At 35.8% G+C, this 25522-nt stretch overlaps 1 long non-coding RNA gene across 4 annotated transcripts in view; it reads right to left on the bottom strand.

The window, feature by feature from the left end:
- The window catches only part of LOC110398963, a 44161-nt gene continuing 24169 nt past the window's right edge, over positions 5531-25522 (bottom strand). For all 4 annotated transcript variants that reach the window (XR_002438770.1, XR_002438771.1, XR_002438769.1 and 1 more), the window contains 2 exons: positions 9878-10006; positions 5531-5695 (listed from right to left, as the gene is read on the bottom strand). This is a non-coding gene — a long non-coding RNA (uncharacterized LOC110398963). The remainder of the gene's footprint in view (positions 5696-9877; positions 10007-25522) is intronic.

The raw sequence follows: 25522 nt of genomic DNA, 5'->3' as shown, positions 1-25522 counted from the left end.
CAAAACCAATTTCTTTATAATTAAAAGGTGCTTGCAGGCACAGTGAAAGCTTGGAAGTTGCCCAGGGATTTTGGGGGAAGTGTGGGGATTTTTTTCCCATAGACAGCAACCACACTGAAGCAATTTCTGAAACACACTGATAAGCTTTGCCTTTGAATTTACATTAAAGAGCTCAATAGTCACTACCTGTGAGAACAGCTCATGCTTCTAAACTGACTTGTGTCCTGTAGAGATTATGGACACAAGGGCTCCAGGAGATTAGCATGTCACTTGGTTTAAGTGACACCCAATCCATTTTATTGACATGGCCTCTATCCTGCAAAACAAGCACTTTTTAAGTGAACCGTAATGAAAATTTTGTGTTGCTTTACGGGCTAGTGTATAAAGGCTTTTCATAGGCAATTGCTAGCCACTATTGGCAGGTCTGTAAATGAAACCAGCAGCACTTGTTAGAGATGCCTTGTCAGTACATGTCACTGCACACTAACACACTAGAGCATGCCCAAAGGAACACTGCATTGTTTTTTAATTTTACTCAATCATGGTCACAGACCAAGGACTCAAATCTTCGTTCATTGCATCAGGCAAATTATTGCATTGTATTGTTATTATTAATTAATTATTATTTCAGTAAGGTATTGAATCAAAAGGCCACACGGGCCCTCAGCTTGATTTCCTAATTATTTTTAACAGTGTCAATGTAGGCCTTCACTGTAGAAAGAAAATCAGTATAGGTGAAGAGTTCTCTCACCTTCTTTTTTAATACTATTCCAGGCATGGGGTATGGTTTGGATGCTCCACTTGCTGCCGAGGAGCTACATAGTGAGAATGAAAATAATTATCAAATGAAAACTGTGTACTAGCTTTGAAAGCCTGTCTGCCAGCTACCTGGCCTCCACTATTCTGGGGAAATAAGCTTTTACTAATAATTTGGAAAACAAATTTTTCATTCTTTTCTCTTCCTTTTCATCTGTAATGTGTCGAGGCTGATGCAATGCATGAAACTATGCTATGGCGTTGATAAAAGAAAACAACACACATACACAAAGAGACAAATTATCTTTGGAAAGTTCTATATCAAAAACATTAACTATGGAGGACTAAAATGTAGTGACATACATTAATACAAAATGAAAGCAATGCAATATATTTTATGCTGAACCGTTTAAGGAGAAGTATAAAATTATTAAATATGAAGATGAAAAATGAGTATAGGTGGCCTCTTTCAAAACATCTGTCTTAAATCATCAGGACTGACTCTGCTTACTTCTTCTTGTGAAGCAAAATAGAAATCTTCATTTTGGCTACCGAACTCACTGCCAAATATTAAAACCGAGGACATCCAAGTGGATTCCTCCCAGTTCTGTAAATAACATGAGAAGTGTCTCAGATCATCACCAAGCCACTGCAAATGGTGGCCCTATGAGGAGCAGGAAGTTTGGCACAGCCCCGCACCACCCATGCCAGCCTGAAGGCAGACTACGTGCTTAGCACAAACACCTCAATAAAGTAGGAACTACTCCAACCAATCGATCAGAAGCAAAACAAAGTTAATCAGATATAAAATTGTTTTAACTAATCACCGTCTTATTTTAGAGCTTCTCTGATTCCCTGCACTACTTACTGCACTGTACAGTAGTAGAGGAAGCATGCACGTGGTGCACTTATACCTTGACCAAAAATATTTGCGTGAGTTTTCTGAAAGACTCTCACTCTGCTTTTGCTAACTAAAATCTTTATTAGCAATCAAAATTGAAGAAATCCAGGGCTGACCTTCCTCATGATTTTCTGAAAGAAAAAGTTTCAACAGAGCACCAACACTGGGCAGGCCTCTCACAAGAAACCGAGTGAAATGCTTGGTCACTGAAAATTAAGGCAACATAACTTCTAGTTGACATCTTCAGCATTTGCTTTGGTTTTCCTTAAATCTTTTCTGACACTGCAACTTATTTTTGACTATTATACAAGGTATTGCAAATAACTCAATAATAGATGTTAAGAGAGAAAATTGTGGAGGAAAAAGTTGTGTGTGTGATTGACATGCAGGCATCATTCTTCCAAGGCAGTATTACTTCTAATTTTTTAATGTCATGAGATTCTTAACATAGATGACCAAAATATTTACCACAAATGCAAATAATGTAAATGTAAATATCTGGATCACAGAATTCCTTCTGCTTTTGAGAGCCCCTGTGTGAGGCTTTCTGAAGACTGATTAAAAACAACCCCAAATTTATTAAAGGGTGTGAAAAGTACGATTGGTGCTGCACGTGAAAGTCAGCCTACCACACTTCCTAGCTGCTTGGTATTCAGGTTCTGCAGATCACAGCAAAATGTCTTCCCTCGGTTGAGCCAACTCGCTGTCACTACATTTGTTGTGGCTGAATTCATGTTTGCTTCATTGCTTCTGCTCTTATTTGAAAGAATGGAACGTATCTTTTCAGGGACACTGAACAATGAAAATCCTGCTTTATGGAGAGGTCAGAGATAAAAATTTAAGTAAATATGAACTAACAGGAAAAGATGTTCTTTTTCTTATCTCACTTCTATGTAATTTCCTTACCATGCTGCATGCTTTGTGGTACTTATTATTCCTTGTCACAGTTATTAAATAACAGAATACTTGTCCTTCTTGGTCAGCTAGTATGAACATTTTTATCTGAACAACCATTGTTACAGCATTTGTGTCATATAAAAATATCTATTTCCGAAACAGTAGTTCCTCTGACTTAGAATAAACTTATGTTTGAATAGCACATCAGAGCATCCCTCTCATGCATTACTCAAAAGATAGCATCACAGAATCATTTACAGGCTACAGATTTAAAAAAAGAAAAAATCAGTTAAATGTCAGGACAGAGTATGTTTAAGGCAGTAAGACTTTCATGCACAGTGCTGGCAGAATTCTCTGCACTTTTCGAAGCTTGAATGCTTAAAGGAATGCTTCTCTGATGACATTTGACACATTCCCAAGACAGGAAGAAGGAAAGAAGGAAAGCAAGGAAGGAGAAAGGAAGGAAGAAAGGAGAAAGATGGGAATGAAGGAAAGGGAGAGGAAATGGGGGAGAGGAGGAGGAGAAAGGAAAGGCAGAAGAAGAATTAGAAAAGTGGACTGGAGACTCGCCAAGACAATATTAGTAAAAACCTTAGATGAATCACTGCAAAACAATGAAGTAAATATCTATTCGTGGTTGTTATCTTTCAGATCCAGGATATCTCATTATCAGAAAATTTGCTTAAAAAGATGACTTAACCTTGTTTTACATCAGCAAGACCTCTTACATCAGGCACATGATAGCAGTTTTTCTGACAAGTATCTGAGCTTCCATAAAATTGTATGCTACGTCATGAGACCAACTGACTTATCTGTAAACTCTGTTGAACTTGCACTGTGTATTACTACTTGAGATCACCAGGCTTCCCTGATGACCAGTTATATATGAGTAACAGGTAGATATCTTTTCCTTTTGAGTTATGTTTTCTTTGACTGTACTGCTTTCATTCTACTACAGCCATGCAAACAAATACACCTGTGCAAACGTGCACTTCTACAATTTTGGCCAAGGTGAAAGTAGATATAATTGCACTTGCTAGCTGAATGGTCTAAAACAATGTTCTCTTGCATCGCATTGACACTATTTTCAAAAAATACATAAACTGTATTATCTTTAAAAAAATCAAAAAGCTAAGAGAGAACAGCTGTAAGTTACAGAAGAGTAAATATTAAAGTGCATCTTTAACTCAAATATTAATAATGTTTGTAAACCATATTCAAAATTCTAAATAATGATAACAATATTTTATATTTGCAAGAGATTTATATAGACAGTTACAAAAATAATAACAGTTCCCACACTTGCCTTTGCTACATCACATTCCAACACAATTGATAGCTTAGAACACTTTTTTTCTCAACATATTTCCTAGAGTGCATAGTATGTGTTGGTCAAGAGAAAAAACAAATACAATATACTTTTCAAATCATGTAAATAAATAAGCATGAAATTAAATGAAATAACAATCATTTGTAACATTGAGAAAGAACAAAAGCTTTGTACTGATGTGTCTCTTAATAAAAAATGTGTTCATTCTGTTGAGAAATTGCAAGGAACAATAAGGGATATTTATTCAAAGCTCTCAAGGACAATCTACTTTTGTGTGGTATATACATTGCCCTTTGTAGTATCTTCCATGTATTTCTGAGTTTACTTTAAAAGGATTCCTTGCAAGTGTTTTTACTTACTGAAATTAAAATACACACATATACACAAACAAAAGTAAGAAAATAACAAAATAAATAACAAAACCTAGCTTGTCATTGACTCCCCAGTAAAGAGATTTTGTAGGAAACATTATATTAATCTCTGCATTTACCACAGCCATTCAAAATACATAGACTGCCTCTATAAATAAGAAGCTTAAGAGCAATGAATATTAGAAAACAGTAATAAACTTTGAAAGCTAATGCTCGTGAAATTTACATGACAATTTAAAATCTGTCTCCATAGATATTATGTCATCTTGTAATATTCAAAAAGCAGGGTTTGGGTAAAATGTTATTGGATCCTTCATGTTAAGACTGAAGCAATAATGGCCACAGAAGGCTCAGAAAATCTCAGCTTTGAAAAGCATTAATAAAGGGCCAGAGACCTTACCGTGCTACATTGCATTCTTTTACACTGTAATTATTAGAAGCTTTGTTCACCTACTCTGGCATTCCATTTCTCCCCACAACGATTTCCCTTTGAAGGACCAAATACACACTTTGTATTATGTGGGAATTATAAAGCATTATGAATTATAAAGTAGCTGTTATTCATGAAACTATTATCCAGATATATTTGGCAACTATCTATTTATTTGATCAATACCATAAATGTAAATTCTGCTCTGAAATAACCTCTTCAGGAATGAAGGAGAGCTCATTTACAAGACTGCATTACAAGATCACATCAACAAAAAATCATAGATATCTAGTGATATCTCCATTGCAAAAGACTCTTTTTCTAATTCATTGCCAGGTGAACTGCATAAGACCATATAAATTAATTGCAGAGAATTTTGATCCTCCTCCACCCCAAACTATTATAAAATAGCAAATCATTTCTCCATGTCACAGCAACTCTTCTATAAAGGGTTTGATCTCTACATACCAAAGTCCTCCTTGACTTTACACAAGGAATACAGAACATGGCTGATGGAGTTGATGTGGGCAATAAGATCCATTTGAGAACTGGCATCTCGGAGAGCCAGCCTCATCTTTTTGGAAATACAGGCCTGTGGAAGCCATGACATTAAGTCACTACTTTACTCAGGGAAAGCTTTTCCAGATGTCTGAGCTGGGGCAGTTCAAAGAAAGGTAATAAGGTGGACAGAAGGATGGAGATGAGGTATGTAAAGTCAAAACATGGCAATGAATAAATAGGATTCAGTTTTTGTTTTCAAAATCAGTTCCTACACAGCTATAATCCACAAGCAAACTTAACACCTTAGCAATGTGAACAACAGGAATTCATTCCAGGAGTAAAAAGAGGGTGGGGTGACTAATATATTCCTTCAGTTGTCTAATACACATAGGAAATCACTCTGCTTGATCTGAAACATCTTTTGACATTGTTGTGCTCATGCTTATAAGACAGGCTCTTATCTTCATCCAGTGCATACTTGAGAATGGTCTACATATTTCTTTAAAAATCTGTTGTAGAAAGGAAAATAAGAATTAGCCAGAAAATCATTCCAGAACATGCAGTTATTCAGAACTACTGAGATTTTTCTTTTTTATTAATTCTTTGTTCTTCCATGGAGTGAGTAGAATGTGTTACAAGGAAGAGACATAGGAGAAATCATTTTTCTTAAGGTCTCTTTTTTCACCAATTAAGCATCAATGGCTTAGAGATATCTGCAGCCAAATGGCAAACATCCTCATCTTATGCAAAGCTACATACAGATTTCTTATCAGAAAGAAGGTCTACATAGTGAGCCCCATAATTCCTTAAAAACTGTGCAAGAAGGAAGCAAATGAGATAGGAAAAATGTTGTTAAAATTTACAATAGTATTGATAACACTGTAAACAGCTTCAGGAACTTACAGTTTATTATTTATTCATTATTACAAACAAAAAGTTACTAACTGGTCTGTATAAATTGTTTTTAAATGTCAGTCTTCATTAAGATTCAATCTAGTTTGAATCAACTTTCTGAGCCATCTGCTTTTCAAAGGGAGAATTCCAGAAGAAGAATATTTTTGCAAGATTTGTATCATGCCAAAATAAAGAAATAGTGGGAATCTTTCATGGAGCTTAATACAGCCTTGCTGCTACTCTCACAAGTCTCTCATCATGAGGTAAAGCCAAGAAAGCCCAGGAGAACAGCAGCAGGCAGCACAGGGAATATGGGAGCTGTGTCGCCACAAGACAGATTATTTGAAGGAGAACTCTTACACTTCAGTTATCCTTAGTTTAGAAATTCCGTAAGATGATCTCAGCTCTGCATCTATGTTAACATGATATCTAGACAAAACTGCTGAGAAGACATTGCAGTTTCAGGCAACTTTTTCTTCTCCTTTCAGAAAACTGGTCTACAGAAGTTACTGATTTCTAGTATGTTCTTATAAACTTTCTCACATGATTTGTCAAGAAATAAAAACATGAGAATTCAGCTTCACTGAGATTTCAAGATAACATTAAATGCAATTTAAAATAGCATTTGGACCCACTTGAACTTAATTCAGTATCAAAGTGCTATGTGAGAATTTGAAACTAATGGAGTGATAAAAGTGATGCACTGGAAGTGGAAGGAAAAAGAGAGAGAGAAAGGAGATGAAACAGGAGGAGGAAGCGCTGATTTTGATATTCTGAAGTAACTTCAACCATCTGTAGGAAAAAGCTTCTGATAACTTAAACCGGAGTAAGTTAAATAAGCTATCTCACTTTCACTTCTTGGTGTCAATCAATCCAGAATATCTCCAGAACTGTAAGAAAATGATTCGGGACGGAGACTTCTATTGCATGTTACAACAGACATGCATCGCAGAAAGAATTAAAAGCTAGGAGTTTTAAATAGATCGATACTGTTTCTACAGGATGCTTAAAAATGATCGTTTTATAGTATTTTAGTATTTGCAAACCGCAGTCTGTAAATACATGAAAAAGTGTACTAAATTTACCAGTTTCAAGTAAATTCTTCAGAATATTCTCATAAGGTCTACTAGAAAAATCTAGAGTAGCCCCAAAGCAAATTTATTAATAAAAATTCTAGTTGCTTTTTAGCGTTTGATTTTATAATGGGAGTCTGTTTTTTATTGGATGTTTGCCCAAATCAAAGGTGATCAGAATCCAAGTCCTTTTACATTACCAAATACTCCAAAGAGAGAATGAGTTCAGAGCCTCACACTGCTAGAGAACATCTTACTTAGATTACTGCTATCACAACTTGGTGTAGTTACAAATTGAATGAAGAAGATGCAAAGTAAGCAGAGGTAGCAGAAACTCACTGAAAGCTGAGAAGGAAAAAAAATAGGATGTAATGATGGCTCACAAAACCACATTTTGCCTACAAACGAGATTTAGAAACTAAGGTCATTTTTCGCTGACAGCTCTTTACCCCAGTAGTGGTAATATATAAAGTTGTAGATGGTAAAGATGGTATTTAAAGTTGTAGATGCACATGCCATGGGAATGTATGTTGGGAAGATGTAAGGTATCATTAAATAATCATTAAATTTGAAATAGAAAAACTGTTGGAATGATTAAAACTTTAGATCAGATCCTATTTGTTTTCACATCTACAAGATCAAACTGCGTCAAAATTTAAAGGCAACCAGGAAAGGAAATACTTAATATTCAGTGGACTCTTTAATGCCATGTTTCCTACAGGTAATCAGAAGAATGCAATACTCTTTTGCCAGTTCTCTGTCTTCTTCTGCTTTGATATTTGCTCTTAGAAAGGGGGAGAGAGAGAGAATTTACTCTATCCTTAAAAAAAGTTCCAGTTAATTAAACCCATATGAATTAGCACAGGTTCTGAAAGTTTTGATGTATTCCATGGAAGTTACTGTGTGAATATTCTCATAAAAATATGTCTTGGATATGTAATTTAACAACAACAACAAAAAAAAGACAATAAAAATGAAGTTAAATATTGCAACCTCATACATTTCTATTAGTCAAACTTCTATTTTCAAAAGTATTTTTGGATCACTTTAATGGAGTAGAATATTTGCAGAGAGAAACACTAAACCGACATATGCTCTCCATTATTTCTGAAATCTCAAGCCCAAAATATCCCTCTTTGTGGAAACAATAAACACAGAGCAGACTAATCGCAGCATATGGAAGTGCAGTCAGGACAGAAATGGCTTTTTTTTCATGTTCCTCTTAAAATTGATAAAAAAATTTACAATTGATTGAAAATTTTACTGAGGTCCAAGTCTCCAGTCCAAGATCTCAAGAGAATAACAGTTTTGACTTATGCTCCTGACATTTGCTTTGGCTAAGTCTTCCTTAGGTCAGTCTTACTTAACATGAAGGTACAAAGAAAAAACGAAAAAGACTGTTGGAATATATAATCTAGAAAATAGTTTGTTCAAGAGGAATTCTCAGCTGAATCTTCAGGCCGTTATCTACCTGATTCATAGACATTTGAAAATGACCAGAAAAGAAGATTTTGTGTGTGAATTGTCACATATACAGCAAAGAAGGTGAAAAGTGCATGAGGGAAAATATATGACACATAAGGAATTCTACTGTTTTGTAGATTCTAGGAAAACATTAAGTGAAGTTCAGTGCTGAATAAAGGAAATTCAGTCTCTAATTTCACTATAAAATTGAATGCTAACAGAATTACAGGCTCATTACACAAATTCGCATTTCATAAGTTTTCCTTTCATTTCTGACTTTGGTAAACAACAGTCTTACCCAACTCTGGCTAAAAAGGAGAAGAGGAGTGCATCAAGAGATCTTAGTTGAGATCCCTGATGACTTTTTTTCCCTGCAGCATGCATGGTGACATTTCATACTAGAGGTGCAATTACTAAATGAGGGATTCATAAGTTTAAAACTGTATTAGAAATAAATGACAACAGATATTACTCTGGGAAAAATCTTTCAAATTAAGATCTGAGAAGTCGAACTTCTGCTATTCCACACAGAGAAAGCAACAGGCACTAGACAGTATGCAATTCCACAGGACAATGAGGGAGCAGAAAATGAAAAGCCTAAATCATAGCATATAAGGGAGCTCAGAAGAGTAACATCTGTACCGCTGACAGAAGCAGTTTGGGTTCAGCCAGGCTGCCTGAACTGAGTTGAGTTGGTCTGTCGGATCTGGCTGTTCTGGAACCAACAAGCTGTTGCACAGCTGATTCCCAATAAACTGAGCCCTAAGAGGGTTTATTAGCTATGTTTAAACACAGCTCATTTCATAACATTATTTTGGGCAGAGAACAATTGGCTTATCCAGAGTCTAACATGTTTGAGTGTGCACAGAAGAGTTCTCCAGGTGATTCTCTGTAAGGATCATCCCAGCTTTAACATTGGATACTAGCCCTGACTCACCTCCAGCCATTACAGACTCACGCACTTGAGGAGGCACTTGTATATGTTTGTTTATGCAAGAGATTAGGTTAGGTAAGACACAATCTGAATCAGTGTTGGATACATAGGCTTGACTTAGTTAGGCGTTCTGCAGCCACTATCTGAAGATAGGTATCTTATCACTGGAAACATGAGTACGTTCAGACAGTCTTCAGTAACAATTTTAGTGGCTCAAGGGATCATGTGGATTTTTTTTTGCCTCCCTGGCAAGATTAATTCACAATTCAGGTGACTCAGAGTTTACTCTGACACCTTGCATACTTCCCAAAGGCTTTTTTTCTTACCAGATTGGATCTTCATGGTTGGTGATCAGAGAGGGGCAGCTGCTAGGAATAGTCTTGGACACAATTCCTGACGTACTTGTTCTAATCCAGTTGTCACCCATGTCCCATCACTCTCTCAACTTCACCACTCTGCAAAAATTTAAATATTTGTGAATAGAGCAAAAGTAAGCCTCTTCTAACAATAAGAAAATGCCCAAAATGCATTACTTTGAATAACATCTCTTCTTGCAAAACTGTGCATATAGCTATGCACACACTGCTAGTAAATGATGGATACAAGTATGCAATTTGAAAATGTGACATCTTAGCAAATGGGTATTTCTACAAGCTTTAAAATACCATAGGGAGCTTAATTCAGACACTGAAATTTCTAACATTTATCTATGCAAAGTTCCTTAAACTATTTGAATGTATATCTTAGGAAATATGTACAACATTAAATTATAGAACAAATTGCTAGAAGCACCCAGACATGTTTAAAGGTCTGCCTTTGTTTCTCTCTTACTGTTTCTTTGTGAGTAGATGTTGTTGAGACTTAAAAGGCCTAAAGCTTTACATTAACTTTCCGGGAATGTTGCAACACAGCGTTGGGTTTACCTTCTTAGCTTTACATGACCTGAGATATTAAAAAACATCCTTACTCTGAAGGGCTGACAGGCAGTAACTCAGCATCACAACAGTTCCGAAGGCAGTACCATTGAAATGGCATACAATGTTATTGAATTTTTAGCATAGAGTGAATATTGGTCATGATTTATAATAATTGTGAAATAACACCATTTGCAATAGGATTCTCTTATCTCTGAAAAGCATATCTGAAAGCAGAGGCACATCACAGTTTTGATTTGTGTTCTCTTTCCTAGTACATATGCCAGCTGCATAACAATATACAGAGATTTTGACATGCTGCCAGTTCTTGCTCCTTCAAGAAGAAGGAACTGTTTTTAACAATGATTGGAAAACTAGCAAATAAACAAACAAACAAAAAGTCAATCTTTCCTGATCAAAGTAATGCACTTCTACAAAGGAAGCTCAGATTCTTCAGCCAAAGACAGCACAGCTGCAGGTTTTACACTGATATATTTTAATTTTTTCAGAAATCGCCTACTTATATTTTAGTCCACTCATGCCAAGGACCTTGTGACAGTACTTCAATATTTACAGGTGCATCTCAGAACGCTTTACCTCAATCCTCAGTATTTCTGAAGATTCCTAAGCTTCCTAGCTAATTTTAAGTTTTTGATTGATAAGGTGGTTATTTTGTTTTATCTTATTTTTTTTTTTTTTATGTTTTATGTCCACTGGCTAATTATCTTCAAACTGCTGGGAGTTATGCTTGTCCCATGCTATGCCACATCAGGTAAATAGCCTTATTTTCCTGGGCTTATCCTGCACAGTAAGTGACATAAGAGACTGTCATGGCTCTCTCCTCTTCATTATGCTGTGCTTGTAACAGCCAAACTGAGAACATAATGCAGCTACTGGTCTAGGGAAATGTGGCAGTTTACTACAATCAAATTTTACATCCACTTTGCAATTGTCTTACAAAGATACAAATTACTACACAAAACAATCATCAGGGAGATTTACACTCTCTTACGGAAAACAAAACATCATTACTATAGTAAAACTCCAAGGTTTAAGGATTTTCCACACTTGGTCACACAGAGAAGCAATTCTTTATATCTTCCATATATGTGATTTCCTTTGTATTTTGTAAAATCCCAAATCTTCTAGGCAAGGATCATGCTCTTCTAACTTTGGAACTCTCAAAATTTACTGTGTTTACAATGGCTAATTTTAATTTTACAATAGCTTTTCAATACATATTATGAATCAAGAAAAAGTCTTCCTAAAAAACTGTATTTGTAGATAGTTTAACTGTCCAAAAAAAAAAAAAAAAAAAAAAGGGGGGGGGGCGGGAGAGAGACAGAGAACATACAGATCAATTTAAGCACAGCCTCCTTTGAACACAATGCTTGCATGTTCCCATGTGAGAAAATAATACAGAAACCCAGAAATGTGGTTAACTGAGCCTCTGTCTTCTATTTTCTTAACAAAGCTGTGTACTTTCACTTGACATGAGCAACTGGCAAAATCAGAGCTGCTCTGGCAATTAGATTATGTACTAGTACAAATCACTGAATCTTTTTCTTTCTGCTTTTAGGCTTTTCCCATATTCACTAGAAAGCCCTGACATCAGATAGTATCTCAATTGGTGTATGGATTTCCCTGGACAAGGGAAAGATTTTTCTCCATATCCTCTATTCTTCCACTGTGGCTCAGACTGAAGGCAGTTATAATGTGTTGATGTGTGTCACTAGATTTATCTTTGAGCTCTGGAATTTTGAATACTTCAAATAATAGACTTACAGAAAGCAAATAAGGAGGTCTGGGAAGGTCCTGCTGAAGTGACAAGACTCCTATCTATTTAATTAACTCTTATATTGAATTTAAATGGGAGAGGTTTAATTTTTCAGTAGTTTACTTCTCATCTGTCAGTTATAATGAGTAAAATTTATATTTTCTAGGTACCACTGTTTTAAGTGAGTTTTGTCTGATACATTAAATATCCATACACAAAATTAACTAAATACAAAAAACTAAACTCCTTTCATTTCTTATAGGTTACTGCAATATCTTCTTATTAGAGGGTTAAGGGTTTTTTTCATATCCATGCTAAGACTGCACTATTAAAGCAACTCTCTGTGAAGAGTTTTGCTTTTCTACCAGCTTTTAAGAATATGAGAACATGTTCTGATTCAGATACTGTGTTACTTTTTTCTACATTTAAACTGAATTAAAGTAACACGTTGGATGGAAATCACTGAAACTGATCCTACTTCAGGTACCAACTCCCTGCTTACCAAGCCTGTATTCACAGAGTAAGAATTTTAAATTGAACACCAAGTTTCTCTGTAAGTACTCAAAGCATTGAAATGCAATCTGGGGCACTGGCTTTAATTTTTAAAGTATCCTATAAATTTTGATATCTGTTTGCCTGAAAAACTTCATACTTCTTTGCAGAGAACTCAGGAGAGATCTAAGAGCTGAAAATCTGCTAATTTACATGAGAGGGAAGTGTTAGTAGGATAATTTCTTCTCAAAAGGCTTTTTTTGAAATACTGTCTTCAACTGAAATGCTGTCATTGACTTCAAATGAGGTCTGGATATCACACTTAAGATCTGAAACACGCCTTCTTAATTTCACTCAGCTTAGATTTGCTGGACTTCTGAGAAGATATCAAGTAATTCTTCCTAAGAAATGAAACAAAATGTGAATGGAGGCATATAGGGCTAGTCAGAAGGTTTACGAACATCACTCAGGAAGCAATTACCTTAGCAATAAAAAGTCTATTTGATTACTAAGCTGATAGTGCTTTATATCCATTGTATGCATTACGTACTCAAACAAATGAAGAAAGAAAAAAAAATGACCTAGTTATATATGAAGAGAGATGTAGGAATTAGAATACTTTGCACATTATTCTCTAAGACTGAGGCAAATGAATCTGTCGGCATGGATGCTGAAGAAACCCTATATAATAAAAATATGTATGTTGATATGGGAAAAGAGTGATCAGACTTACTGACAGCAAACTACACCAGATCCTTGGCAACACACATTCAGATTTTCAGTGCTTGATACACCTATGTATTTTGCAGTCTAGGTATTATGGCACTAGTATATACTTGTAGAGGAAGGTCTAAGCTGTTAAAAAAAAAAAGTATTTCTTGAAGTTGGTATGTATTCTCCATATTATTTAATTAACTGAAAGTAATTTTTCATTCCTTCCTCTGCTTATGGAAAAAATGTGTGGAGTCAAAATGCACAAATGAAAATTGTGGTATTTTTGAACTAAATCTCTTTGCAAGCATGCTTGAAATTCATCTCTGTGAGAATTTAGGGTACATGGAAAGACAAAACACTGTTTGCATACAAAGCTTACTAAATCATTCCTTACTGAAACCTTTCACCAACATTACATATAGGACTGTGCAAAATGCCAGGTCTGGAAGTGGTTGAATTGTGCTAGTAAATAAAGTAATTAGTATATACGTAATAAAACTTTTCCGTCACCCTAATTAAAATGAACAGATAGTAATGATTCATACAAGGATACACATATTTGAATCTGTTGAGAGATAAAGATGTTCCCTAAAATATCAAACTAGCATCTAATCAGAATATAGAAGCTCATTTGCTAAATACGCAGGCATCTGTTGTTTCATTCAGTGGCAATTCTCCCTTCAGCTTCAGCCAGAACTTTATCAATCCCAATGGGCAACACAGAGAGAATATCAATAGAAACAACACCTCATCTTTGAGTGCATACAGCTTTCAATCTTGATTTATGCTACATCTAAGTGATTAATGGTCTAAGTATTTACTAATAGGACAGCTCTCTTTGCTAAGTTGGAGGAAAGAGGAAATTTTCACTTCAACTTTAATAATAACATCCTTTTCTTCTTGAAACTTAGCCTGCCATCAGTTTCTCATAACTGTATGGAATGTCTTTATTTTTCTTTGTAGTCAAGTCAGTTAACATATTTTGAAGGATATATCGCTTTCTATTTATCAGTTTAATTTGAAGCTACAAGATTCCCTCAGAGAGCTCATCAAAGAATGCAGGCATTTCAGTACATTACTATTTCTTTTTCCCAGTGACAGAAGCTCTAAAAGGTAGTGAACACTATTTACTTAAAAGAAATGTTTTCCCTTATGAAATAATTGCTGGAAGAATCATTAGCCACAATAAAGGTTCAGTGAGTCAGTTAAATGTACATATTATTTTATAATTTACACATCTCTTAACACTTCTGGATCCCCTGGGTCAAGTTTATGAGACACAAAAAGGACACAGAAAACTAAATATTCAATATATAATGAACATGTAAATTAACTGGAAAATTGGTTCCTCTTAATTACCAATTTTTACATAATGACCCAGTATCTCTTTGGTCTCTGCTAATACACTAAGAGATAACACACTGCAAATGTTTCTTAAGTGCCAATTACACCGCAGACTTAGTAGACACATTTTTTTTTTTTTTTTTAATATGTCAGGATAACTTAGTGAATTCTTCAGACTAGGTTTCAGTTTTGCACTGACTATTTTACTTAATTTACAATCTCGTGTCAACATTTACCAGTTGAATCACAGCACATCTGCCCTTTGTAAACTTTACAAGAAACACTGCTGTAATATCCAGGTGTACCAACTTCACAATACTTTATCTGAAGACAGAGTGAAGAGATTTTTATTACAAAAGAAGTTGAGGGTATTCATTTCCTAAACCACTGATGCAATAAATATTCAGATTGTTACATTTATCATTAATAAAATTCTCCATACCATCTTGAATTTAAATATTATTTACATTTATGTTAATCTCATCATGATGGCTATACTAGTTGAATATGAATTAAAGGACAGATTAAAACGGATAAGGCTGAGTAGCATTAGGAGGTGAGCAAGCTGAAAAGACTGGAATACTACTTAGGAAGAGCTGGCAATTAAACTGAACTTATTAGATACTCTTTAAAAAATAATTTCCTAATTTCATTTTTTTCTTTCCTATAATTTGTTTCATTTAATATTCATTGGCCTTATTGTTACCATCTTTCATCTACTTTCACATTTGAGGTTCACTGACCATGAGGTTATTTTCTATTATTTCATCTATTCACGGGAATAAATGATTTTTGCACTTTTATTTCTGACATGTTGCTACTTCCTAAATGTTATGTTAAAATTTAATGAAATGTGATCAGAATGAGGTCGCACATTGTGCTATTTTACATATAAACCCTGAGCTCAAAAACCTTGATCAGTAAATTGCTAGGTCCCAATGACATATGGTTAATCTGCGATATACAGTCAATATATCAATCATATCATATCTGCATTCTTCTAAAATCTCACTACCTCTGAATTTAGAAATGGGAAGGTTTTATTTCCATATCAAGCTAACTTCCCTACAAATACTATTTCATTCTCTGTTTTGCATTATCTTGTCTTTTGCCCATTTTCCTTTGTCAACATCACAAAGAAGTAATTTTGAATAGTTTTTTTATTTTCCTCTTAAAACATTTTCCCTTGTATCTAAGTTGTTTATCTGATTAATTTAAGCCAGTTGCATCTGGAGATACCCTCGTGTGGCACATTACATAGCTAGCTTTCTGTTTAGGTCTTACACCTCTGCGCTACACTGTTGATCACTGCATATCTATAGGTTAGCACTGTGAGAGAGTTCCACTAGCTCCCTGGGCAGCTTGTTCCAGCACCTGACCATCCTCTGAGAGAAGAAATATTTCCTAATGTCCAACCTGAACCTCCCCTGGTGCAATTTGAGGCCATTCCCTCTTGTTCTATCACTAGTTACATGGGAGAAGAGGTTGACTCTCCCCTCAACACAACCATCCTTCAGGTAGAGACTGATAAGGTCACTCCTGAGCCTCCTCTTCTCCAGACTAAACATTCTCAGTTCCCTCAGCTACTCCTCATAAGACTTGTGCCCCAGATCCCTCAACAGCTTCAATGCCCTTCTCCCAGTACCTCGATGTCCTCCTTGTAGTGAGAGGTCCAAAACTGAACACAGTACTCGAGGTACGGCCTCACCAGGGCTGAGTACAGATCACTTCCCTGCTCCTGCTGGCAACACTATTTCCGATACAAAAGTTATTCCTGAGGAAGGTGTGGCAAGGACTCAGCATTTTTTTCTGCTTCAATCTCGTAAAAAAGAGTGAGAATTTTTCTCTCCTAGTTAGATACTTGAGAGGTAATGGCATTTGAGATGAGATTCCTGAAAGATGGAAGTGCTTTTGAAATTTATTTACAGCTTGAAGGTATGTTAAATAGCTGTACTGAAAGTGTAATTTTACACTGAAAGTGGAAATAAAATCCTATTTCTTTAAAAATCTTCAAACCAAAATTTTCATGGGAATAGATCATTTCTAGTTTCAGGGTATTAAAAAAAAAAAAAAAAAAAAAAAAAACACAAGAAAGACTTCAAACCTGAAACAAAGCTTTCTGTTTTACAGGTCTGTTTGATTTAACTTCTTGTTTTTTGCTTTGATTAAAATTTTACATTTTTGAACTGGGGCTCTTTTCTGCAATAGGAATCTTTTGTTCCAGTATGGGATAGAACAAGTGTAGAGATCCTTGAACATATTCCAGTGTTCAGGTAGGAATATCTCTACCTGTATTTGGATAAAAGAACTCTCCAGAGTACATAATACTGGATAGAATAACCACACTACTTCAGTCATACTGTGATGAAAATAAAGCACTATGACATACTTGAATATAAAAGACACAAAGTTTCTAAATATATAGATGCTGAATGACATTTAAATTCAAATAAGTAGCTTAAGAAGCAGCCAATGTTTCACAGAGCAGCCTGTACAGCTGAGGCTGGCCAGGAAGCCCCTACAACAGCAGGAGAAGCAAAGGAGATGTGAGAGGGTGATGTGCGTTGAGCTGTTGGGGGTGGGACTGACCACAGCTGATGCAGAGAAGCTGACTTTGTCTCAACACAAAGGAGACAGGAGGGCATGCATATCTCCCTGTGTTAGATAGACCAACAGAGAGAATACAACCTGAATAATTAGCAGGATTTCAAAGAGAGCTTTGAGACTGAGCCACCCCCAACCCACGTGCTCCTTTCCAGCAAATGGGGAAGGCAGAATGGTGATAGGGAGCAGAGGGACCAGCACTAGAGATTACACTGGTCATTCTGTGTATTGCAATCACATTGTGCTCACGATAACTTACATGTGCATTTTCAGTATATTTTGTACTTTTCTGCTGAATCAAAAATCCCACCTAAAATCAAGTATCTTCAGGTAAGTACGTTTGGTATTAAACATTATACCCTCCTCACATGGAATATCTAGAAGAACCTTGTCAGAAATGATTGGACTCTGACATTACCACCAGAAATGACAATGACCAGATAACCAGTCCCAGTACAAAAGCACTTTAACTCCTTAGTACAGGAAAAGTAACATACTAAGCTGCTAAGCTTACCTTAAGTTCAAGAAAGTGACCTCCAGACATATTTTAATCATATATTACAGGTTTAATAGAAACATGGACAGTCCATTTAGTCCTGAGACCTTTCCCAAGTCCTTCCACTAAAGCACATTTCTCATCAAATATTATCACTTAGATTCCCTCTTCTTCCATTTTTATACCCTTGTGTAGTTTCTTACATGGAAGAGTGCTTTAATAAGGAGCAAAATCGAGTAAATCCAAATGTAAAAGTGTAAATCATACTGGGTATGCCTATGACAAAACTAAAATATTTCTCCCCTCCCAACCATCAATTCAGAATGCACATGAAATGTCGAGGACATACCTGCAAAAATACCAGCCAGAAAGAAAGAATACACGTACATTTCTCTTGTTAGGATGACAGGAATCCTAACCCTGAATTGAAGCTTGCTCTAAATCAGGTTAAGTTTCAAACGTAACTATGTCTCCAGGAAATGACCTATTGGGTCATTGCTTGTTCTGAAGTATGGCACCACTGGTCTGTTCACTTGGATGTCACACTGTCTTTACAATGGTGAGTAGCATTCCTTCAGCTGTACTTGGAATCCACTCCAGTGAAACTGAATTCACCAGAATAGTGGTCTTGCCATCAAGACAGTTATACCTACAAAAGCACAAAGTCTTTCAGCAGATTTGTCTTTATCTATCACTTACTCTGACTTCTTAGGGTGCCAAAAATACTCTTCCCAAGGTAGAAGACATATCTGAGCATTTCTGCTCATCCACTCTGGCTACAATCATTATCACTCTTTCCATTAATATCATTGAAAAGGGAAGGGATGTGACCAAATTGACAGTTTTTCAGTTGAGCTATAATACAAGGCCACTTATGCAGCATGGATTCCTCAGGTTTGTTATACATATTTCAGAAGTATCAAATCGAGTAGTGAGAGTGCACTCTCAGTAAGTTAAAACTGCAGTCATAGCGCTTGACTCATCACCAATACTAATTTTCTTCTTCTTTATACTTTGCACTAAAGAAAATAATACATCTACAGCATATACTTGAGAAAATAAGAACTCATGAGACATACATATATACATACTATTTATTAGGCTAATCACTAAGCACCATATAAATGGCTGTATTCTATACAAGTGATATGAAGATGATTGATGTAGGCTTCATAGTAAACATGATTGTAGGAGGCCACAGTTACTCAGATGGTGTAAACACCAAGAATAAGGTTTATTATTATTATTATTATTACTTGCAATGGCCTCATACTTAAGCCTATAGCACTAATTCCTCCTTTCACTTCTTACAACTGTTGATCATTAGATTTATTCCAGACTTCTTCACAGATGGCATTGGAGAGGGATTTTTTTTTTTTCTGAAACATTTGTGGGAGTGTGTGTTCATTATTTAGGACCAGTTTAGCAACTATTTCTGTACTGAAACATTCACAACATATTGCGTGAGGGGGAAAGAATGGAATGGCAGTTGTTGGTGAACCTAAGAACACGGCAGCTGGCAAATTTGATAATTTCTAAAATGGTGTTTAACCTTCTAAGCAGAAACGCACTGACACAGAAGTCTGGCAATGATCATCTGATTTACTAAGTTAAATCTTTCGGTTTTCTAGGATGACATACAGGACAGTGTATCACACAGAATCTCTTTATCTCAGTTGTATCAGTAACTTTCATTCTAGGATCTTATTTATTTAATCTCTTTCATTAAAAACATTTCTAAAATTGGGCTTTGCATCTCACATTGAGACAAACGTTTTCAAATTAGATATTACAATTTGCAACTATTCTTTATTTTCATGTGTATGTGTTCATGTATTTATCATTTCATATTTTCTGTATAAGCATACTTGGTGATTTTGTATTCCCCCTTTTGACATCTGCAAAAAGCTCTTGGCACTTTGGCTTATGAATCACTGCAACATATTTTAGTGCCATCAGATAGATAAACATGCACTGCAAGGTTTTTTTTTGTTTATTTTAAGATACTATTGCAACAAAAATTCCTGTCCTTGTCACCCTCTGTATCACTGTAAGAGAGAAGGGGAAGGTACAGCAATGCTTGTGGCCATAATCTTCAAACACTTTTAGCTCTGGGAAATTGCTTCAGAGAAGGGTAAAGGATTCAATGCCCTATTTCCAATATGGCCTTAACTATATATATAAAAAAAGCAACAACAAATTCCATAAAAAGTGAGTAAGCTAGCTGAAAAAATCACCTTGTGGCCACAATTGTTTCAAAGGCAGAGTGAAAATTATGTTCAGCCATGAAGTTAAGTACTCTCTCTCTCTCTCATATTCCTTTTAACACTATCATAGTCATGCTTATGGAGAAGATGCCCTTATATTGCCATGTAACATAATCAAAGACCATAGTATAATGTTTTGATCACCCTTCAAGGCAGGCAGTATCCACCTAGTGCTCAAAACGGAGACAGTGTAAGATGAAAAAAAGCCAGTGGTTGCGTTAATATACAGCTACAATAACTGCTGGAGATAGCATCAACATTGTATAGATCACTTTTCTTTCTAATTAAATCAGAACTAGAAAGAGCAAGAAATGTTTTATTAAAGCTATTATTTCTATAAATCAAGTAGTCTGCCACTATCCTTGTTTCCATGGTGATATGCCTGTCATAAGGACATTAATTAGATGCAGCTGTTATCATTGGGGGGGGGGGGGGGGGGGTACACGGACCACATACTGCAAACTACCTGTTTGAGGATACAGCATGCTTTAGATCCCAAAGTTACTCAAGGAAGTTCTCTCATAGTATGAAAATCTTAAAATCACAGGAGTACTCCTAACTTCTGCTTCTCAGTACATCTTTAGGATTTAGGTTGAGTTTTCTCAGTGTTTTTCCCCCACTTTCCCCTAATTCCCACACTCTGCTCTCTGCTCTATGCAGAAGCAAAATAGTCTTTAATGACTAGCCGTGTTTCACCCACAGATGGAGTTACCTGATGGACTCTCAGATTCATAGGTTGGACTTTTACTTTCAGATGCTTCCTTTTTGTATCCTTTTTTCAGCATCCTAAACTGGTATCCTTACATGAAAGGAGTTCTATACCTGTAGCTCATCTATGTATTAGAACCTGAGCATAGGTTCATTAAGCATGTAGCATTCTACAGAATTAAGTACTAGCTCACAGAACATGCAAAGACAAGATGTCCACCTCACAATGTTGTTGCCTATAACTTTGGCATGAAAAACAGGGTGTGTGTTTATCTTCTGCTAGCAAGGTCAAAATCTTCAGGTTTGAAATAAGGGCACTGTAGACATCCTCTAGCATACAAGTACCTTTTCCACATCTACACAGATTCACCTCATGAGAGCAAAGGATTAACACTGAAAGTTTCATCAATACTTTCAAAACCATGTCAGTCCTGTTATCTTGCGGATATCACTATCACCGCAGTGACAATTTCAAATAAATCACATCAAATGTTACCATAAAGTACCATTCCACAAATTTACTCAACTTCCTTAGCATTTTATTTCTTGCGTAAGTTATATAAGCTGCCTATTTTAAAATGTCAATACAACTTCTTCCCATGTCATACTGCTCAGTATAATATCAGAGATTTCACTGATAGCTACAGTACAATTTAGATGTGGCCTTCTGTGAGTATAAGGGCTTTCAATAACTATAAGCAATGAAATGTATTCACTATATCTATCCATGTATATTTTCAGATATATCAACCATTTTAAATTGTTTAGCATTTCCACAAATATTCAAGTGATATCCTGTTTAACAGTATGTTTTTATGACTACTAGTTTTAATTGCTTTTTTTAAACAAAAGTTACTACCTGCTCTTTTTTGTTTGTATTTATGTAGTACAGGATACAATGACCTCTGCAATGCAAGACCAGACAATACAAGTGAGTACTTTATGATACTGTCTTCTGAAAAGCAGGTGTGCTATATTGCCACACAAACACACTGTAATGGAAACCATCGCTCACCTTCATAAACAGAAACACAAGCTAGTAAATAAATTCAATTATTGTTGGGCCTGCAACCCCAGCCTTTAATTTACTACACAAGTGACCTGCCAGTGAGCTAGAGAAACATTTCAATCAAATCAATTCACGTTAATAAGAAACAATGAGCTCCTTTGGAGGAAGGAGGAAGCTTCATTTTAAATGTTCTCAAGTTTTATCAATGAATCCTTCCTGGAATTACACAGGACCAAGAAATATAGTCTTAAGGAGACACTCAATGAAGTTAAGCAATTTTAAAACATACTGCAAGCATTCACATCAAACTTCAGAAGAATTGCCATGATATTATAATGCTCTACACCGAGAAGCAGAACAGAAAAGACAAGGACCCTTTTCTCTCCCAGCTGCAAAATTGTTACAGAACATACAACTTTTACAGGAGATAAGGCAAGAATGTGACCAACTGTATTAGCAAACTACACTGAATCCAGATGAATGGACAACCTCAAGGCTAAATGGTGTCTGCAGAAGTGCAACAGAGAGCAGGGCCATTTATACCTTTCTGATTCTTTGACTCTTCCTTGGCCTTGTCTACAGTTTGCTGTAATTCATCCAAACCCCCAAGAATGCTGGGCTAGGCAAGATAAGTGCAGCTCACATCTTTGGTCGCTCCTCTCCCTTGACATTGCGTGCCCTCTCTTCCAGCAGAGCTGTGCCAGTATCAGGACTTCATTGCTTCCCTTTGACGGGATGCAAAATTCTAAAGAGAATTTGTGTACAGAAGTGGATAACAGAAGTTTTCTCCAACCCTACCCTCTCAGAAGTATTTGATAATGGTAAGAAAAGTTATTCCTGAAGAAATTCTGAGCCACAAAAGGTCATGGTTTTGTTAGAGAAAAAAATAATCGATACATATGCATTTATGTTGAAAGACTGGGTGCTGTTGTTGGTTTTCTCTTCATTTATCATAAAATCACCTAAGAATAATAATAGTAAACAAAATGTTATATCAATAAGCTTTTTTCATAGTAACATGCAAATAAGGTTTTAAAATAAAGTTAATTTAATATTTGATTACATTATTTATTCATCATTATGACCCACCCTTGTGGGGAAACATTACCTCCTGGTTAATCAAAAATGACTTCCTCTTTGAATGCAAACCACATTAGCACTCCAAAGGGACATTACGTCTTTTCAGAATTTTTTCCTTTAACTTAATATTCTTTATGCTTATTTTTTAAAAACATTGCCAAGTTTTTATTTGCTTTTTTAAAGGAGGAAGTGAAGAGTGAGAATTTTGGCACTGCTGTTTTTGAGCAGCAGGATTATTATTGGAGTGGTAGCAATATGTGCCTCATTACTGATCTCAGGGTATGAAGATTTACTAACATGAAGCCTTCTGAAAGTGAAGAACTCTTTTTTTCAATCAAGCATTTTTTTTTAACTAACTAACACCTCTTTCTCTAAACTAATTGCTAATGCAGCCCATGTGACTCTCCCACACTCCACAAAAGAATGAAAATGAGACAGCCAAAAAGATATAACAGAGATAGAGGGCAGCTGTTAGCAGGGTGTCAGGGCAGAGAATGGTTGCTCTTCCTAGAAAAAGACACAAACAGTTGGTTTGGAAGGTGCCACAGGGAGGACTGGGAAACCCTGGGTTTCCTCTCCTCCATCCAGGGAAAGGTACACAGGGGGTTGCTGTCTGCAGTCAGTACACCAGGCGGTCCCCGTGGCACATGGCAGCCCTTCTGCTAGAACAGCTTTAAAGATTGCCAGATGTAGATTTCAACAGCATTCAAGTACTTTTTTTTTTTCTCTATACTCATCATACATACATGACAGACTTCTGCTTTAGTAGAGTAATAAATGCTTGTAAAATTATTTCACTGCCAGCTTAATAAAAAGTGAATAGTGGCTTGCATTCCTGGTTGACAAAAGTTAATACATACATTCCCAGGTGGATTAGGAGACTGTTATCACAGTCTGTATTTTATAGACTGGGAACCAAGAAAACGCTCTTTGTTTCACTGAGACAACTAAAGAATTTTGGTTGCCTAAGGGTCTGAACAACCAATTCCCCAAACTGCAGTAAAATCTCTCCCAGTACTGCTTTTGTTTTGTTACTTTAATATTTATTAGTTGTTTTAATTATTAGTGACGACTCGGGAACCTGTGTAGGAGGCTGCTGTGGGTGATGAGATAAAGATCTATTAGATAAGGCCTTGTTCTTACATGGTTACTTCGTTAGTGACAATACTGGCAAATAATAAGAGGGGATGCCAATTAACACCAAACTGTCGTATTATTTTACAGTAAATTAATATTGTTTTATAACTCCTTAGGTCACGAGAAAAGGAAAAAAAAAATCTGAATTACCAGGTAAAACATTTCAGTAGAACACTGAATTCCCCACATAATTACCATATGCAAAATACTGCAGATCAGAGTATAGACTAAAGTACATTTCCATGCCATTGACTTACATGCTATTGGACAACTTTCCAAATTCTTCATACAGCAGCAGGCAGTTAACAAAGCAATTATTTCTTATTTATTTACTTATTATTGAAATTACCCCCACAATAAGCATTTTAAACCCCTCAGAAAACAGTATTTTTCTTTACAAACTGTAGAAAACTACCAGTTATTGTTCAACCGGCTTCAAAGTAAGCAGATCTCACAACATAAAAACAAGTTTTAAAATGTATTAATGAAAATGCATGTGAAATGTTTAATTTCTGCAATACATCATTTAAATATTTACATAGGGATCAACATACACAGTCTGTTAGGAAATATCATGTCCTCAAATGTAACACTGTGTGTCATCCACCTCTGTTTTATTTTTCCATATACTAAAGCAATCTAGGGGGTTTTGGAACCCTTTGTACCTAAACGGCAATGTTGGATTCACAGTTATGCAGCTGCCACATATCTCTCAGTCACTGCTTTGCCAAAGCATAATTACACCCAGTACCTGAAGCCAGCTGCAGTCTTCTGGAGCCCTGCCTGTTAAACCTTCTCCTCCCTGTTATTACAATTAGGGTTTAGCTGCTTTCACCTGCTTCTGTACGTACAGTAAAACTGCAAACACGGAGTGACGGATATCCTCTGATTTATTATAACCTCTTTTGGGGAAAAAAAAAAAAAAGTCCTACTTTCAATCATAAAATTTTTACACTTCCAAATTTCTAATATTTTTACTAACATATGACATCTATTATTTGAATCACTGTCAAAGGAAGCAATTCTTACATATGACTAACAAAAACCAGAGGATTTGGTGGCTGCTGGGCACAAGTGGAAGGAAACACTTGAGGAGTTTTTCAACTTACACAGTTGTGACTTTTTGAAAAAAATAAATTTCTGGAGTTGACTTTCCTCAAGACAGATTTGAGTCTAGTCCTATGCTCTCCCCTTACCTCATACCTCTGTATAAAAATAGGGAAAGCAGGCATTTAAATGAATGCCTTCGGACAAGAAAGATTCAGTTCTTCAGAGCACAACCCAAAATAAAGATGCTCCCTACGTACATATGGACATTTTTGTGAGTTTTGAATGGACAACTTTCCATTATGTTGTCTGGAATAAAAACAAAACTTTAATAGATTATGGGGATTATTTCACTACCTGTTTGGAACTCTTTCCTGTAATT

Source organism: Numida meleagris, chromosome 4 (assembly GCF_002078875.1).
Source record: "Numida meleagris isolate 19003 breed g44 Domestic line chromosome 4, NumMel1.0, whole genome shotgun sequence".
Classification (NCBI taxonomy): Eukaryota; Metazoa; Chordata; class Aves; order Galliformes; family Numididae; genus Numida; species Numida meleagris.
This window is presented reverse-complemented; position numbering and strand designations above follow the sequence as displayed.